Below are 17,514 nucleotides of genomic sequence, written 5' to 3' on the forward strand. Positions count from 1 at the left end.
AGTGATCATGCATGTGAGTTGAATAGAGTAATTACCATACAAAAATCAATTTTGAACTTAAAAAGTAGTTATTATGAACTTACATTTAAATAAATATACTATGCCCAATCAGGTTTGTCTGTATGTCTGTCTTAGGTATCTAGTCACTCCGGCATCTGGTTACTTCGGCACCGTAAAAAAAGTGCCACTTCGGCACTCCGGTTTGACCAGTTCGGCATTCACAGTTAGTCACTTCGGCACTAGTATATTATAACATATTTAATTGATGTTCAATCAGTTTGCAAAGTATATACACAAATCGCGTTGCGAATTAAAGTAGGTGTGGTGTATTTTTCCTCAGTTGGCCAGATCAAAGTTTAATAGCAATTAATAAAAAGGCCAGTTAATTGATAAATAAATGAGTTTGGTATAATTAGATATTAGCACTTTGAAAAATTGCGTGTTGTTTGTGTATATACTAGATTTAAAAAATCTGTTAAATGTCATTAATTTACTTATAATTATGCAATGTACTCTTTGTTCTTATATAACTATAGTAAAATAGATTGATTGGTAACAAAACTGTGTGATTTTAATTATTTATCAAATTATGATTCTTTTAAAGATATGGGTTTCTTGTGCATTATTTATTGTTCAGATTTTTATGCATTATGGTAAAATAAAAATAAATGTATATAAATAAAAATTGTGTTTTGTTTATTCTAAATATTTCTGGTATGTATCACTGACAAATTGGATAAACAAAGATGGTCTGTTACATTCTTGCTGCATTCCATTCTCAACGAATTTCACAAGTATTTGACACTTCCTGTAAAAGGCTATAAAATGGCACACCAAAAATTGGATAAGTTTCATTATAGGCTTGACTTTCTTTGCTGCATTCTCATTTAATGATAATTAATTTAATTTGTTACCTTTGGCAAGTATTTCTGTAAAAATCTTTATATACAGTAGCATATGCAAAAATATTTTATTCTTGTATTTGTTATTATAAATTAAGATTTTTACAGTTATTTTATTTATTAGATTGACATAAATTCTCCATTAAAGGATAATTTTTAAGAACTATTTCTATCAAACTAATCTATTATCATTGATTTAATATCTAAGCATGACTGAAAAAAACACATTTTAAAGTTCTCTGTTAATGGAGCATTTAATTTGGATCAATTTATAAAGTATATTTATCATATCATTTTACTTAAATTAGTTTTATTTAAACTTTAACATGCAGCAAAGATATTAATACTAATAAGTTAGTGGGTATGATCACACCAACAAATAAATAACTTATATTCACTGATTGGGCTTGTAATGTAAATGACACACTTTTAGATGATGGCTGCTGAATTAAATAATTTAAGCAACCATTAATCTCATCAGTGTCATCTTACACACAACAAATCCAATCAGTGGTTCATAAGTTATCTATTGGAAGGTGTGATCACACCTTACTAATCTAATCAATATCTGGGGGTGTAATGACTACACCTTGAGAGGTGTAATGTCGAGGCTTAGAGGGTGTAATGACTAGGGGTGTAACGTCTAGCGGGCAGTAATGTCTGGATAGGTTGTATTTTATCTGCTGTCACAGCTTTATTTGTTGTTAAGAACGTGCTTGATAAGTTATTGATTAAATGTAAGAAAAATACTCTCTCTTGCATATTAGTTTGTCTCACATATATAAAATGAAAATATGAAATTATACAGTAGTCTCAACACGTCTTTTACAAACAGGATGGTATAAAAATAGTAGAGCTCTACAACGTCTGTTTGTTGGTGTTCGGGTTGTTTTTCTTGTCAGATTTTGTTTCCGAGCTGAACTTGTTTTCGTCTCGACGCAGCTTATTAATCGCATACTTAAAAAAATGTTTTTTTTTTAAAAAAAGGAAAAGCAACTGACACACTTTCGTAAACAAAACATGTTAAACATCCAAATGACGTTATGTTAAAAAACAGTATGACGCCTTTGTCATGCGCGTGAAAGCTTTATGTCGGCAATGCTGAAATCAAGCTAAGTTAACTCCTTGAGGGATTATCTCGACAATAACACCTTATGATGGGATAAAATTTAAAGATTCTCAACTGCGTTTTGTACAGTTCTGTCATATATTTGTATTTGTACACAACTTGAATACTAATATTGGCCCGAAATATCTCAGCTTTATCATTCAATAGCAATGAACACATCTCTTATTTCACAGTTGTACCCTTACAAAAATGAAAAGGTTGCCGCTATGTAGCAGCAATGTTGCGGCTACAAAGCCGCTACCTTTTTTTGTAGCCGCAACTACTAGTTAGAAAAAAGCCCATAGTAGCCGCTAGCGGCTACCGTGTGGCAATCTTATGGCTGTTAGTAGCCCTTGTGATTCATAGTAGCAGTTAGCGGCTCATAGTAGCCAGAAGATTGCCAGAACATATTCTTGTATCAAAAAAGTGTAATTATGAGCCAGATGGTAGCCACAACCAATACTTTAATATTAATCTTGAAAACACAAAAGCCTAATAGTAGCCACTAGTGGCTCTTAGTAGGCAGAAGGTAGCCAGAACATTTTCTTTGTCAATAGAATGGCACTTGTGAGCCAGAAGGTAGCCACAATGGTAGAATGACATCATATTGGGTATGATGTCATGACATCACTGATGATATCATCAGACCAAAATTCAAAATGGCTAAAGAATCTGACAAACAAAAAGAAGTTACTGGGGGAAGAGTTAAAGTCATTGTAAGTAAGTTGTGGTATTTAATACAGTTTCAATTGGTGTATAATTATGAAAAAGCATGGTTTGGGAAATAAAAACCTGCACTATTGAAATATAAAATTTGATTGTTCATACCCAAAAAAGGACCCAATAACTTTTACGATCAAAATATTTTGTGTAATGAACATATGAGATACAATCCACTTGGATTGTTGCTCTTTAGATGGTCTACTTCTAAGATTGTTCTAATTGTTTGGGCTCTCTCAATATATAGATCACTTAATTGAGCACATTAACAAATATTTTGAAAATGTTTTAATGTTCATCTCTGTTTAAGAATGTTTTTCTTTAATAAAATGTGTTAAATTTAAATGAATGAAATTTGTTGTTATAAACAAGAGCAAATAATAAATTTTTATCTTAGTAGAAAATTCATTGCTTTGCAAATTATATGGTATGGTAGGATCATATATGTTTGTGGTTGTCAAGGATTGCAATCATCAGTCAGTACTTGGTAGAATACAATGGTCAGGTCTATACCTAAATAACCCCAAGGGAAAAATTGTGAGGAATTGCGCATCTGCTTTGAAGTTTATATACCATGCAAATTGTTAATTATTATGCCCCCATTCGAAGAAGAAGGGGTATATTGTTTTGCTGGCTGTCTGTCGGTAGACCAGTTCATTGGCCTTGGACATTAGATGACCCCTATTGAAATTGGGGTCACTAGGTCAAAGGTCAAGGTCACTTTCACAATAGACCATAGCCAAAACTAGTAGCGGCAACATAGTCCGAACAAGTTGCGAGAGCACAGCCAGAACTAGTAGCGGCAACATAGCCGCAACTAGTAGCGGCAACCGAGTCGCAACTAGTAGCCAGAAAGCTCATTTGCATACGAAATACTACCTTGCGACTACAAAGCAGCAACTAGTAGTGGCAACTGAGCCGCAACTAGTAGCCAGAGCAGAGTCAGAACTATCAGCGGCAACATAGCCAGAACAAGTAGCGGCAACCGAGCCGCAACTAGTAGCCAGAAAGATCATTTGCATACGAAATACTACAGAGCGGCTACAAAGCGGCAACTAGTAGCGGCAACTGAGCCGCAACATTGCGGAAACTTAGCCGCTAATAGTTGCCGCAGGGCCTAAATTTTCTTAAGGGTAACTGTCTCTACTTGCACTTTCTCTACTCACCGAGTTTGCTTAACCGTCCCATTGGTTACATTTACAAAAATCTACAACTGATCGCTACTTACTTCAATTGTTAACCGATAAAACATGTATTTTCCACTTTTGAAAAACGTTTTAATGAGTCGTACACACATACTTTTAGCTGATTGTCTTGCAAAACTCACAACTGAAGAACATATTAGTAAGCATTAGAATATATACAGAAAATGTATAAAAATCTAAGTGCAATAACTGTGTTAAACAAGGTTTCTTTGTCCTTATGAGAAGCTTTTTTATATAGATCTGACAGCTTTTATCGATTGGAAATATGACAACATTGAATACACGTAAGGAGACATGAACTACCGCATCCGCACCAGATCAAACTGTTGTGGGATTCAAATATTAATAAAGTGAAAATCCAGTTGCATCATATGATCATACTAATGGCAAAAATACGTGACCAAACATGTGCTACCGCATTAGAACGTTCAATTATAAACACAGAATATGGAGTTTCAATCGGTTTTATGTTGTCCGAACCATCACCTGACCCACATTTAATAACAGAACATATCAATGTAAGTAAATTTTAACATAGCTAATTGCATCGTTATTCAAATCACATTGCTACCAAAGGGAATCCGTTTTAATTTATTGTAAATGTATTTATTAAATGGCCAGATTTTAACAAGAGTAACAGGACTGTTACTTTGTTAGGCATAATAAAACGACGGAAAAGAATACTGTTCACAACAAAAACAATGTCAAATATGTAAAGATTAACGAAATTAAGTTTAAAAATACAAAAGTTTTGATGTGATATGTTTTATTAAAATGTAGTCTAGGATTGCCAAAATTTCAGCAACTTTGAGATAGAATCTCACTGTGGCTCAAGAAGGACGTTTTAGATATTTACAAAAAAGTTTCATTGTTTTCTTGGTACTTAAATAAAAGGTTGCCTTACATCAAAATAAAGTTTGCCCTCACAGTAAAATATGAATATCTTACAAGCTAAAAAGTAGGCTTTTAACTTCTTCTTCCTAGATTGTGAAAATGAAAAAGAGTGTTGTTTCAAATTCATGAACATTAGTTATTATTAAATTAGACTGCTGGAAGCTAATTTCCGACATATTATGAAAGTTCCAAACCGATTGAATAACTCAAAGTTCCATACGCCTTGGTATAGTCATTTCAAAGTATTCTTTTAAGAAATGTCAAAGCCTTTTAAATCGTTTTTCAGTTATTTACAAATCGTTGATTGGTGTTGTGATATATGTATGCGAAACTAACTAATCTATTTTTTTTTCGGAGTTCCACTGCATACAAAGAATAAGTTCGAAATTAGAAATTTTACAAAATATACATGCTATTTTTCGTCTCGGTTAGAGCATCCGCCTTTCATGCAGATGATCCGAGTTTTATGTTGATACATGGTTTTATATTGTTCAATGGTATTTCAACAGTAATAAATATGTTACCCATTTAATATTCTATGGATCACATACGTATGTAAATGTTCGTAAATAGGGTCATAACAATATTTGTACCAATGCGCTTAATCACAAATAGGAATCACATTTGGCGTACTGAAAAGTCACAATGATTCAATTACATATTGAATATAATAGTCCTTGTCTATTTATAGACGGACCTACTTAAAAAAGTCGTTTAGTCCGGTAATGCTTGTAGTATCATTTTACTTTTAGCGATGCTAAATTGACATCATTTAATGATTATCGTGTTCTTGAGAATGAAACCAAGTCTCCTTGCCTCATTTGTACCGCCATCTGTGACGTAGCAGCTTTAAACCTATTTTTTTGAAAATCCTGGTTATCGTGGATACTTATTATATACATATATACTTATCAAAATACAAATAAGCCAATTCTTACATTCAAAATAAAATGCTATATTTAATTATTTATATATTCAATTTAATAAATTCCATGTATAGGTATTAAACGACTACTTTCTTAGCATGCTTTATGTCAATATTTGACTACAATCACAAATTAGCTTTAAAAACACAATCATTTTGAGTCTTCAATAAGAATACATTTAAACACAACGACTGACATTGTTTGACGTTCGCATTAATAGTCACACGAATTTGTATCTGTTAGTTAATAAACAGTACGTGTACATAATATTTCTTTCTGATTCCATATTTGTTGGAATATTCTTACAACTTACAATGATATTACGCATTGCAATTGTGATGTATTTGACTTTATTTGTGGCCTTACATTCGTTTTTTCCCGTGCTATTCGGCAGAACATAGGCTGGTGGTATTTAACAAAACAAATATTTTATTCAGAATATTTTTCTCCCATGTCCTCAACCATTAGAAATAAGCTAATTTCTTCTCGATGGACTGTGGACTATACAAAGGAAAATAAAAAACGCCAATATTATAAGAAGAATAGAACTTTAGAAAGAAAAAAAGGTTTACCAATAATCGTTCTCGATAGGATTAAAAGGCCACTCGACATATCGGACAGTTTAATTACATTACGAATTTTATACTTTACATTAGTTATCTTTTCAGCAGATACACAACTATCACAATAACCGAAATGTGTTTATCAGTACAATATTAAAGATAACATTTTCACTATAAAGAGTTGCATTTACATTCATATGTGAAAAAACAGAGGTGAATAAAATGAAGCAAAAAAATAGTGTTTACATAAGTATGTCGGATGCGTATGCTTGAACAGTAAATTCTAGCATAAACTAAACCACATGAGGTTCTAATTATCCACTCTATATTCAATTATATTTTTTAATACCTTCATTCATACGAATGACGCTGGACGGTGAAAGCCAGTGTCAAATGAAAGCCATCGGGCCGAAAACAATCATCTCCACCAGGACCACAAACACCTTCGGTACATGGAATGTCCGAACCGTGTACGAGACCGGATAGACAGCATTAGGGGCCGCAGAGATGAAGAATTTTAACCTCACCATCATAGGGATCGGTGAATCAAGATTGACTGACTCTGGGCCCAAGCCACTGACTTCCGTTGAGTTACTGTAGTTCACGGTGCATGAGCTGCATGATGTAGCACACACCACCCAGGGAGTATCCCTGAAGAGGGTCAACGTGGACATCATAGTGCTACGCCCCGACGAATGACAGAGAAAACGGCGGAAAGGACAACTTTTACAATATACTCCCAACCATAATACAAGACAGACCAAAGAGAAACATCATCATTCTAATGGGTGACTTCAACGTCAACATCAGCAGTGACGACCGAGGATAAAAGGAGATCATGGGGAAGCAAGGGTTAGGCGAGATGAACGACAACGAGAGAGATTCGACGACGTGTGCACCACAAGAAACCTGGTCATCGGAGGGAGTGTTTGCCATCACAGAAGGATACACATTGCAACTTGGGTGTTACCAGATCTGTCATAGGAGAACCAGATCTACAACCTGTGCATAGCACGGAGGTTTCATCACTCTCTTCAGGGTGTACGCGTCGAGCGGGAAGCAGACGTGGCTTTGGACCATCATCTCCTTGTCGTCCGATTGAAACTGAAGCTAAAGAAGAGTTGGAAAGGTAGGTCCCGCCAACACCAACGTTACAACACTGCTACGATGAAAGACACCTGGAAGCAAGAAGAGTTCAATTCACTCCCTCCAACAAGTTCCAGGTCCTAGAGGAGCTGTTTGGAGAAGAGACGATATAGCAGAAGTGGCGGAAAGTAAAAGTAGAAGTGACATCGACAAGCCAAGAATTACTGGGCTCAAAATCCTACACCCACTAGGAATTGATTTCAGCAGAGACGCTTTAGAAAATTGAAGAAAGACGAAAAAAGGCGAGTGTCAACAACAGCAGAAAACGAACCGCAACAGTGAAAGCACAAGAAGAGTTCACCGAAGCAAATGGGAGCGTCGAGCTTAGTATTAGAGCAGACAAGCGGAACTACCGGAGGAGGCAGAACATAACTTAGAATCTGAACTCCAACACCAGTTGCTCAGCAGGAAAGTTTGCTAAGCCAGAGAGATCAGTAAGGGACAAAGGAGGAATAACAAACGACGAAGGTTAGAATAAGAGGTGGATTAAGCACTTCCATGAGCTACTCAACAGTGGAAAGTCAGATACCCATCAAGCTCCACAAGACAGGCGACCTTAGTTCCTGCTCCAAATACCGAGATCTCACGCTGTTGTCCATCCCAAGAGGTTGTTCAATCGCATCCTGCTGAACCGAATGAAAGACGCAGTAGACCCGCAACTCCATTGCAAACAACCCGGCTTTTGAAAAGAAAGATCGTGCACGGATCAGATTGCAACCCTGCGCATCATTCTGGAACAATCCGTGGAGTTGAGTTCGCCCCTGTATATCAACTTCATAGACTAAGAAAAGGCGTTCGACAACGTTGGTCGGGAGTCCCTCCATCGACTTCTGAGGCACTACAATGTGCCAGGATGGCAGACAGCTCGCGGACGCATTCGAAGTGAGAACCGGAGTGAGGCAAGGCTGCTTACTCTCACCTTTCCTATTCCTGCTGGCCATAGACTGGGTATTGAAGACCTCAACGGACCAGAAACGGAACGGAATTCGGTATACATTCCGGAAACAGTTGGAAGACCTCGACTTTGCCGATGATCTGGCCCTGCTCTCCCACACCCAACAACATATGCAGGAAGAGATAAACAGCTAAACTGGGCCTCACCGTCAACAGGAGGGAAGAGCAAGGTGTTCAAGATCAACACATCCAACAACACACCCATCACAGTCCAAGCTAAGGCGCAGAGGGATATGGACAGCTTCACATATCTCGGCAGAATTCTGGACAACCAGGGAGGAACGGATGCCGATGTCAGAACCCGTATCGGTAAAGTACGAGCAGCTTTCCATTAGGTGCAGAACATCTGGGGATCTAGCACAATAGCCATCACCACCAAGATAAGGCTCTTCAATACCATCGTGAAGCCAATACTCCTCTATGAAGAGACCTGGAGAGCCACTGTCACTGCATAAAGAAAATACAGATCTTCATTCGTCAAGTTTTTTGAAAATTTTCTGGCATGTTTCGAGGTCATGTTGCTTTATGTTAGTACAAGACTACATGCAAGGAAGGGACAAAATTGTCACAAAACCAGGTTTTCAATTTGAAAAAAAGAGTCTGATACAGGGAGACAATGCAATATGTGCATTGTTACCCCTCTTGTGTAAGATTCAATCTATTTTTACTTGTGGCGACCTTGATTTCAACTTGAAAAAAAGTCTGAAAAAGGGAGACCAACCTAAACATGCGCATTGTTACTGATTGTTCAAAGTGACACCCTTGTCTAAATATAAATTTATATTTAGTCGAGGCGACCTTGACCTTTGAGATATTGACGTAATTCTTTCGAGCGACACACCGTCCAATGATGGTGAACAAATGTACCAAATGATTTTAAAATCTCACAATGAATGACATAGTTATGGCCAGGACAAGCTCATTTATGGCCATTTTTGACCTTTGAACTCAAAGTGTGACCTTGACCTTGGAGATATCGACGTAATTCTCTCGCGCGACACACCGTCTCATGATGGTGAACAAATGTGCCAAATGATTTTAATATCTTACAATGAACGACAAAGTTATGGTCCGGACAAGCTTGTTCCGGCCGCCCGCCAGCCCACCAGCCCGCCAGCCCGCCCGCCGACATTCGCCAATCTAATAACCATTTTTTTCCTTCGGAAAACCTGGTTAAAAACTTCAAGCACCCGTGTTTGATTACAGCGATGACTATAACATACCGCGAAATAATGATTTTTACACATAAATTCTAAATCAGTTATTTAGAGGTGTGTTTGAACAGTATGTTTGTCATTCAATTATGCCGGAAATGTATCCTAATTCATTTATTTTAGTCTGTTCACCATTAAAAGCACTGCTGGTGAGTTTTTATGGTGGATGTCGATCGGCTGCCAAACCCGAGTACACTATGCTGTGTCGGTTTCCCCATAACTTTATATCGTGCAGAGTCAGAAAAGACAAATGGGCACTAAAAGTTATGGTAGATAAAACACACGTCATTGAAATGAATGAGGAAATAAACGTCTTAATTGATAACGTCATCAAGCACGTACGTGAAATGTGTCGTTTGTTTTTCTCGCAGTAAAATTGTAATTGGAATTCTATTGGCTTTGCAGTGTACGCTTTTGATTCTTAAATTGTTAACTGATGCTAAGTTTTCTACATGATCAAATAAACTTATTAAATGATTCTTGTCATGCTTTCTTCAATGATTGACTAAACTGGAAAAAGCAGTCTGTCAAAAGAATGGGCATGAAGGGTGAAAGGAAAAATCTACATGTCACGTAAAGCACAAGTGTACATATCACCTAGAGTTTTGCTTTATAAAATAATTTAGTGGTAGGGTATATAATAATAATCAACCGAAGTATTTACCCGATTTATGTCATAGAGCTTTATCATCAAAATAACGCTGTCTGACCAGAAGTTACCTCCCTTATTACTTTTTCTCATTGACCCAAGCCTTTTATTCAGTTTGCACTAGTCGGTTTATCTCTCGCACATCAAAATTACCAAACTTCTCAAACGCTCATTATGTCCTTCCATTACTTAGGAACTAATCCAAAATAACTTTGACTTGCTTTTCAGTAAGATACCGTTATATTTTATTTTGCGGTAATATTATAATATTTGTTTAATGAAACTTTCAATAATAATGTAATGATCATAAATAAAAAGATTAAAACAATCTATTACAAAACAGATTCGTTATTGATAACTTGCGTGTACATTAAAATAATAAAATATTGCGACGCTGGTAAAAAAAGCTAAATCTAGCATTTAAATTTTGACACTGATTGATTTAGCGTTGTTTTCTGTCAAATCATAAATATAACGCATTTTGCAGTATTTATTTAAAACTTAATGATCCAGCGTTTTCTCGAAACTGAATATGAATCAGCTGAGTAAATGAGTATCAATAGAACAATCGAATTAACCGAATACATAACCACATGTTCTTATACGACTATTGGGACGTATTCAGATACGCTTACTAATGTACAGTTATTGACTACACCGATTGCATCCGGATATTCCGCTTTATAAGGGGGCATTTTAATAGAAGAAAGAAAATATGTTGTTCATGTTTTTTGTGTGTTAAAGAAGTATCTAATGGATTCTGTTTAAAAAGTTAGATGTTAATAAATGATTTAAAACGTAATGATTGTTATGTAACTATTTTAGTTGTGATGCAGTACATGTTCAGGAAATTACATGGAGTTACAATTTACATCCGAGCAAACAAACAAGCCCACGTTGGTTAAATACGGGAAGAAAAATGGTATTGTTTGCCAACATCAGGTGCATATGGGACAAAATAAGGATGCCCATGTTGATCCTCTTAAAATGAGGAAATATGGCACCCCATTGGTAAAACCAGGATTGATATACATCATGGGCCCCGTATTGGACAAATATACATCAACATGCCCCTATGAAATCGAGGCAGGCAGTGTCGTTACCTTATCTGATCCTTAAAGTAAAAGCCTACAATGGTCCCTCCAAGCAATTACAACATACGTCAATGGCATAATGTGGGATCCATATTCATTGTCCTGATATTACAAAAACCACATGCTTCCCAGTAGTCACCTCATCTGGTTCATTTTTTGAAAGATATAATGAGGTATTGAGCATGCTCGTCTATAAGATAACGACTGTTCTATTGCACGTCAGATTTAAAAATAATTGATTTGAGTGCATGGATATATGAATAGGCCTATCCATGTCCATCAAACACACATGACGTGCACTAAAACTCGCTGGATAACTTGTTCATGTGCAACGTTGGGTAGGTGTCGGTGTAATAACACTACAAATTGTTGCCACAGGACTTCCAAAATAACTGGGACATATAGATTAACATGTCTCCATTTGCAATTGGTAACTGGATGAAATTTTCTATTATGATTCATAAATGGTGAACTCAAAACCGAATGATGACATTCAACCCTAGTTAACCCATTTATGCCTAGTGGACTATCTCATCATTCTAAATTGGATCAATTTATTTCCAAAATTAGAGATATCTAGTAAATTTATTTCTATATATAGAATATATTCTTACATAAATTATTTTAAGCAAACAGCGCAGACCAAGATGAGACGCCGCATCATGCGGCGTCTCATCTGGGTCTACGCTGTTTGCCAATGCCTTTTTTTCTAGACGCCAGGCATAAATGGGTTAACATGACCAAAACTGGAACTTTTACTTGAAATATAGAAACAGTAATGTAAGTGGGATGCCGTAAATGGATGAACATGTTGAATTTACCACATGGATCGTTTTACACACTTAACATGTAGTCTATTCAATTTCTTTAGTGGGACAATTTGTAATTCGTTTAAATTATGTAAGTGCCTAAAGCAGCTTTGTACTCGTTCATGTACATGTTTCATTGAATGAAATGCGTACGTTGTCGTTTGTATAAAGCTTTGGGGAATTACATATTTGACTTCATTATGGATACAGTAGTTTCTTAAGGAATGGACATAAACAGGAAGTAGGTAAGTCATTTCTAGTCTTTTATGTTGAATATTTGTTAACCGAGAACGGTGTGTTATGCGATAATTATAATGTGCTTCGCATGCAATTGGTCTTGTACACCAGTAACTATGATAATATCTGCACAATGCATTTTATTTCACTTTTTAATAACCTCGTTTGAAATGGATTTCACTTAGACGAAATGCTTACTGTATTGTGTCGCTTATATTGTAAAAAGCACCTTACTTACCACTGTTCTTAGAGTTCTTAAACATCGTTTTGATCTCCTCCACGCCCCGATTTTCTGAGCATACGCCTGACCTGTAATTTTTATATTTTAAATTTGTATCAGCGTATATACGAATGAGCAACTTAGCATGAATAAAATCATTTCTTTTTTGCGAACATTGAATGATTTGTTACGCATGTAAAAAATCGTAGTTGTTTATAAATTTGTTAAGAAAATAAGAAATTAAAAGACTACTATTGTAGATCTCGTTTTACAAATTACTGAAAATAAACCTCATTTATTATAGACAATAACTATTTAGTATTATTACACAATTTACATAACTTTTGCAAAAATCAGAAAATTTACAAACGCGTTCAAATCCAGGGCGATTTTCTCCCAGCACAGCTTCTTCTTCAGCTTGCCTTGATTTGCCCCTTGAAATCGCTCAAAAATCTCTTCCTGGGATTTGATCAGTTCTAAGGCAAAGGCCTTTTCTGACTTGGACCAATTTTGACAGCGTTTCTTGGTTTTTTCTTCGGCCATTTTGTTTTGTTTGTAAACAGACGACTTTTGGAAGAGTACCGATTGTACCCAAAACTATCGGCAAGATAATCGCATAAAAATCGCTTAGCTAAACTCTTCGCTCAACTCGTTTAAGAAATCGGTTTAAGTTGCAGTACTTAGCTTAACCACTAAATGGGGCTTAAGTCTTAATTTAATCTTTATAACTTAAGAATTTTCGAGAAATCGGGGCCTGATGACTAAGACAATATAAAACTCTGTGAAGAACGTGCAATTAAAATATCCTATTATAATGATAACGTTATCGTACTTGGACGTCATATTAACTTGCGCATTGATAAATATGTTCACCAAGTGAGAATTTGGTGGGTGGGCTATGATTGTGAAAATAATTTCATTTAAACTGCTGCAGAAAAAATGTGAATTAGTGATTGCTTAGTCAGTATTCACCTCCATACATAGGGCAACCATAACATATATTATCGGTGTCAATCATATTTGTCCCAGCTGCATCCGCAATTGTTTATTAACATTATTTCCCTTTAGCTGTGTCGTACTGTATTAAAATTGCTTATCAGCTGATAATGGTCGCAACACAAGATCACAGCATCGTGAAATACATCATGACGAGAGGAGATGTGTGTATGTGGCGGATAAATTGTACACTTTGACTTTTGATTGCCAAATTCTTTTTTCTTAATACTATCTGTGAGACAGGCTAAGTCAAATGATTCGTAACTGACACATTTGTGCGCAAAGCAGAACAGTACAGAACAGTAATGTTTTCTTACATACGTGTAAGTTTTGCTTCAAATGTTTAAGTAAACGAACGAACAAAGTAAAACGAAAACTAGACGGCAATCTTTACATGTTTAAACAATTCTTCTATGCATGTGTATGCATTGTTAAGATTGATACGACCGCGCCGGAAAATATGGTTTTACTTTCGATTTCCTCAAGTAGTGTATTTTCGACGATGCAACGATGCAACGATTTTCTTACAAAGGACAAAATGATTCAAATAAATGTAAAACCCATGTTTATTTTATGAACAAGTTTGTTTTAAATAGACGTTATAACAAAACCTGTATCGGAAAATTTGTCTACAAGATTACATTAGAGAAAAAACTTCCAACACTCCGGCAAACTCCACGCAGAGTTGTCGTTCCATGCTCTCACATACATGACTGTAATCTAACCATCGTGCAAGAGATTGACTCACCGGTTGTGTTCTGTACTAAATTCTTTCGACGGTCGTTTGCATTTATAGTTTACAGTTTCATACTTATCAAAACAAGTAGGAGCACCGTCCAAGTAAATAAAGAACACGCTAAAACTGTGCTTAAATAATTTTAAATTAACTGAGGTAAGAACGTTTTTACAGAGTGATTTATATTCCATTTGTATATTTCATTGTCTTCATAAGTTCTCGTGGCGAAAAGGAAAGAGTCACTCCGCCTTAATAATTTAATTGGAGTACAACATGTGAAATGTACACATCCTTGACACAAATCACAACATCCTTACTTGACAATTTTAATTTACGAAAGGACACGAATGTGTTAGCCCAACGGGGATAGAAAAGCTTGCGCACAATGCAATATCACTGTCATTGGACCAGCTCTTCAACTGGAGGTTGTTGTTTGGTTTGAAGGCCGGAGGTACTGGGCACAGCCGGAGTGGTGAAAAACTGTTTTACATATGCAGACTGTTTGGTCTGTTAATTAAAGTAAAACTTAATTTGATCCTTCAACTAGCTTCGCCTCCGACAACTTTACAGAGTGTATTGTTTTGCTTGTTCTGTTCAATATTTATACGAATCGGACCACCTTTTTATTTAAAAAAATGCTGATTCTGATGTTTTATTTTGATATTTCATGAACAACTCGAATAGAGTCTGTATTTTGGCTATTGCTATTGGATTTATAATGTTTCATGTAATGGTCAAATACAACATAAGTTGACCAAACCCTTTCAGTGACTAGGCCTGCTGCTCCATGTGTAGCTCCTACTAACAGAGAGTTCAGCATACGCTTACCCGTAAACATACATTAAGGTGGTATTAAATGTCCGACACCATTAAGACATACAATCAAAATAACATTTTTTTATTTTCAAGATTTAACTGTCTGGTCTGGGATTTGCATTATTTACCAGAAACAATGTTTTGTGGTTTATGCTCAATTTTAAGACCTTTTTCTCTTCGAAATTCAGGCTTGCTTGTCAAGGCACATTATGCATGTTTTTTGTTAGTTGTTTAAAGTCATTTACGATGCAATTTGGATTTGCGGACATTGCACGCGATATTTGAACACTTCTTGGCTTAGTTAACTTCAAATTGGGCCTTCTTCACGTTAAGTCATAAAACTACTCAAAGTCTAAACCAGGGCCATACTATACTTTCTGTAAGGGGCTCTATAGGGACCCTTATAATACAAACTTATAAACAAAACTGATTTTGGTAGTTTCCAAAGTCAATTTCTTTAATGAAAAAAAATATCTTCAGTAACAATTAAAACCATGATTTTTTTTTGATTTTTTTTAACAGTAAACTACAAATGCACATGAATATCACGCGAATATGACATGTACTGCGAGTAAAGCAGACAAACTGTCAACCATTGAAGTTATTGTTAAATAGATAAACTTAATTTATGAATGTTTATATTTAGGTTTTTGTTGGAAGGCATAAAAGCACCATATTGGAACAAAATCGAAAACTGCGCATTCTTCGAAAATAACCATAGGTTGTTGTCCCGACTTACTCGATGTCACGATATCTTTTGGACTAGTGATATCTTATGAAGCTTCGTCATGAGCAATCCTCAAGAATTTAGTGATAGTGATGAGAGGTTTGTTATTTTTATCTAATTGTATCTTGCATTTATTGTGAAAACGGTTATTATTACATATTATGAAACCTATAATGGTTTGCGTTTCGTATTCAGTTGTTAGCTTATGACTGCGAATCTCATCTTGTTAACGCAAACAAATATTTGTTACCTGTGCTTGTTTCATGGAACACATATTCAGTCATTACGGGATAACCTGTTTGTTTTTATCGGATAACATTGGTACTTATCGGAGAAACTGTCTCAAGTGCCAGGGCTTGTCACAATCCAGCTGCAAAGGGTGTCATAGTGCATCATATCTTACCCCGTGATAACATTTTGGTTTAGAAATATATATCTCCACGTCATCAACAATATGTATTCAGACAAAACTTAAATGTACACGGAATTTTATATAATTTTTCGTCAAAATTAAACACGATTTGTGATATTATGTTTGCTTAAATTGGACACAGAATCGTTGTAACACATACTGTAAATCACAGAGAATCCTAGAATAGAACAAGAGTTCTGCGGTCGGAGACAAATACCCCTCCAAACAGGGCTTTGAACTAGTGGCCCCAATTTAAATAGGGGTCATCTACTGTCCAAGGCCAATGTGCATGTGAAGTATCAAGCCAATCGGTAAATTCGTTAATAAGTTATTGATCGGAAACAATTTTCACATTTATTGTGACAGTGACATTGACCTTTGACCTATTGACCCCAATTTTGATAGGGTCATCTACTGTCCAAGGCCAATAAAATGGGAAGTATCAAGCCAATCGGTCGATTCGTTGACGAGTTATTTATAAGAAACGCTGTGCCAGCGACCATGACCTTTGACCTTGTGATCCCAATTTTAAAAGGGGTCATCTAATGTCCAAAGGCCAATGCACATGTGAAGTATCAACCCAATCGGTGAATCAGTTGACGAGTTATTGATCGGAAGCGATTTCACACCTATTGTTTAACATTAACCTTTGACCTTGTGAGCCCAATATCAATTGGGGTCATCTACTGTCCAAGGCTAATGCACTTGGGAAGTATCAAGCCAATCGTTAAATCAGTTGACGAGTTATTAATTGGAAACGATTGCACTCTTAATGTGTATCAGTGACCTTTACCTTTGACTTAGTGACCCCAATTTCAATAGGGATCCTTTGCTGTCCAAGGCCAATGCACATATGAAGTATAAAACCAATCGGGCAATTGGTTTTTAAGTTTTTGATCGGAAACAATTTTCACACTAAGAGTGACCTTGACCTTTTACCTAGTGACCCAAATTTCAATAGGGGTCATCTACTGTCCAAGGCCAATGCACATGTGAAGTATCAAGCCAATTGGTCAAATCGTTGACGAGTTATTGATCGGAAACTATTTTCACATTTAGTGTGATAGTTACCTTGACCTTTGATTTAATGACCCCAATTTCAATAAGGGTCATCTACTGTCAAAGGCCAATGCACATGTGAAGTATCAAGTCAATCGGTCAATTCGTTGACGAGTTTTTCATCTGA

The sequence above is a fragment of the Dreissena polymorpha genome, chromosome 15 (assembly GCF_020536995.1).
Source record: "Dreissena polymorpha isolate Duluth1 chromosome 15, UMN_Dpol_1.0, whole genome shotgun sequence".
Lineage (NCBI taxonomy): Eukaryota > Metazoa > Mollusca > Bivalvia > Myida > Dreissenidae > Dreissena > Dreissena polymorpha.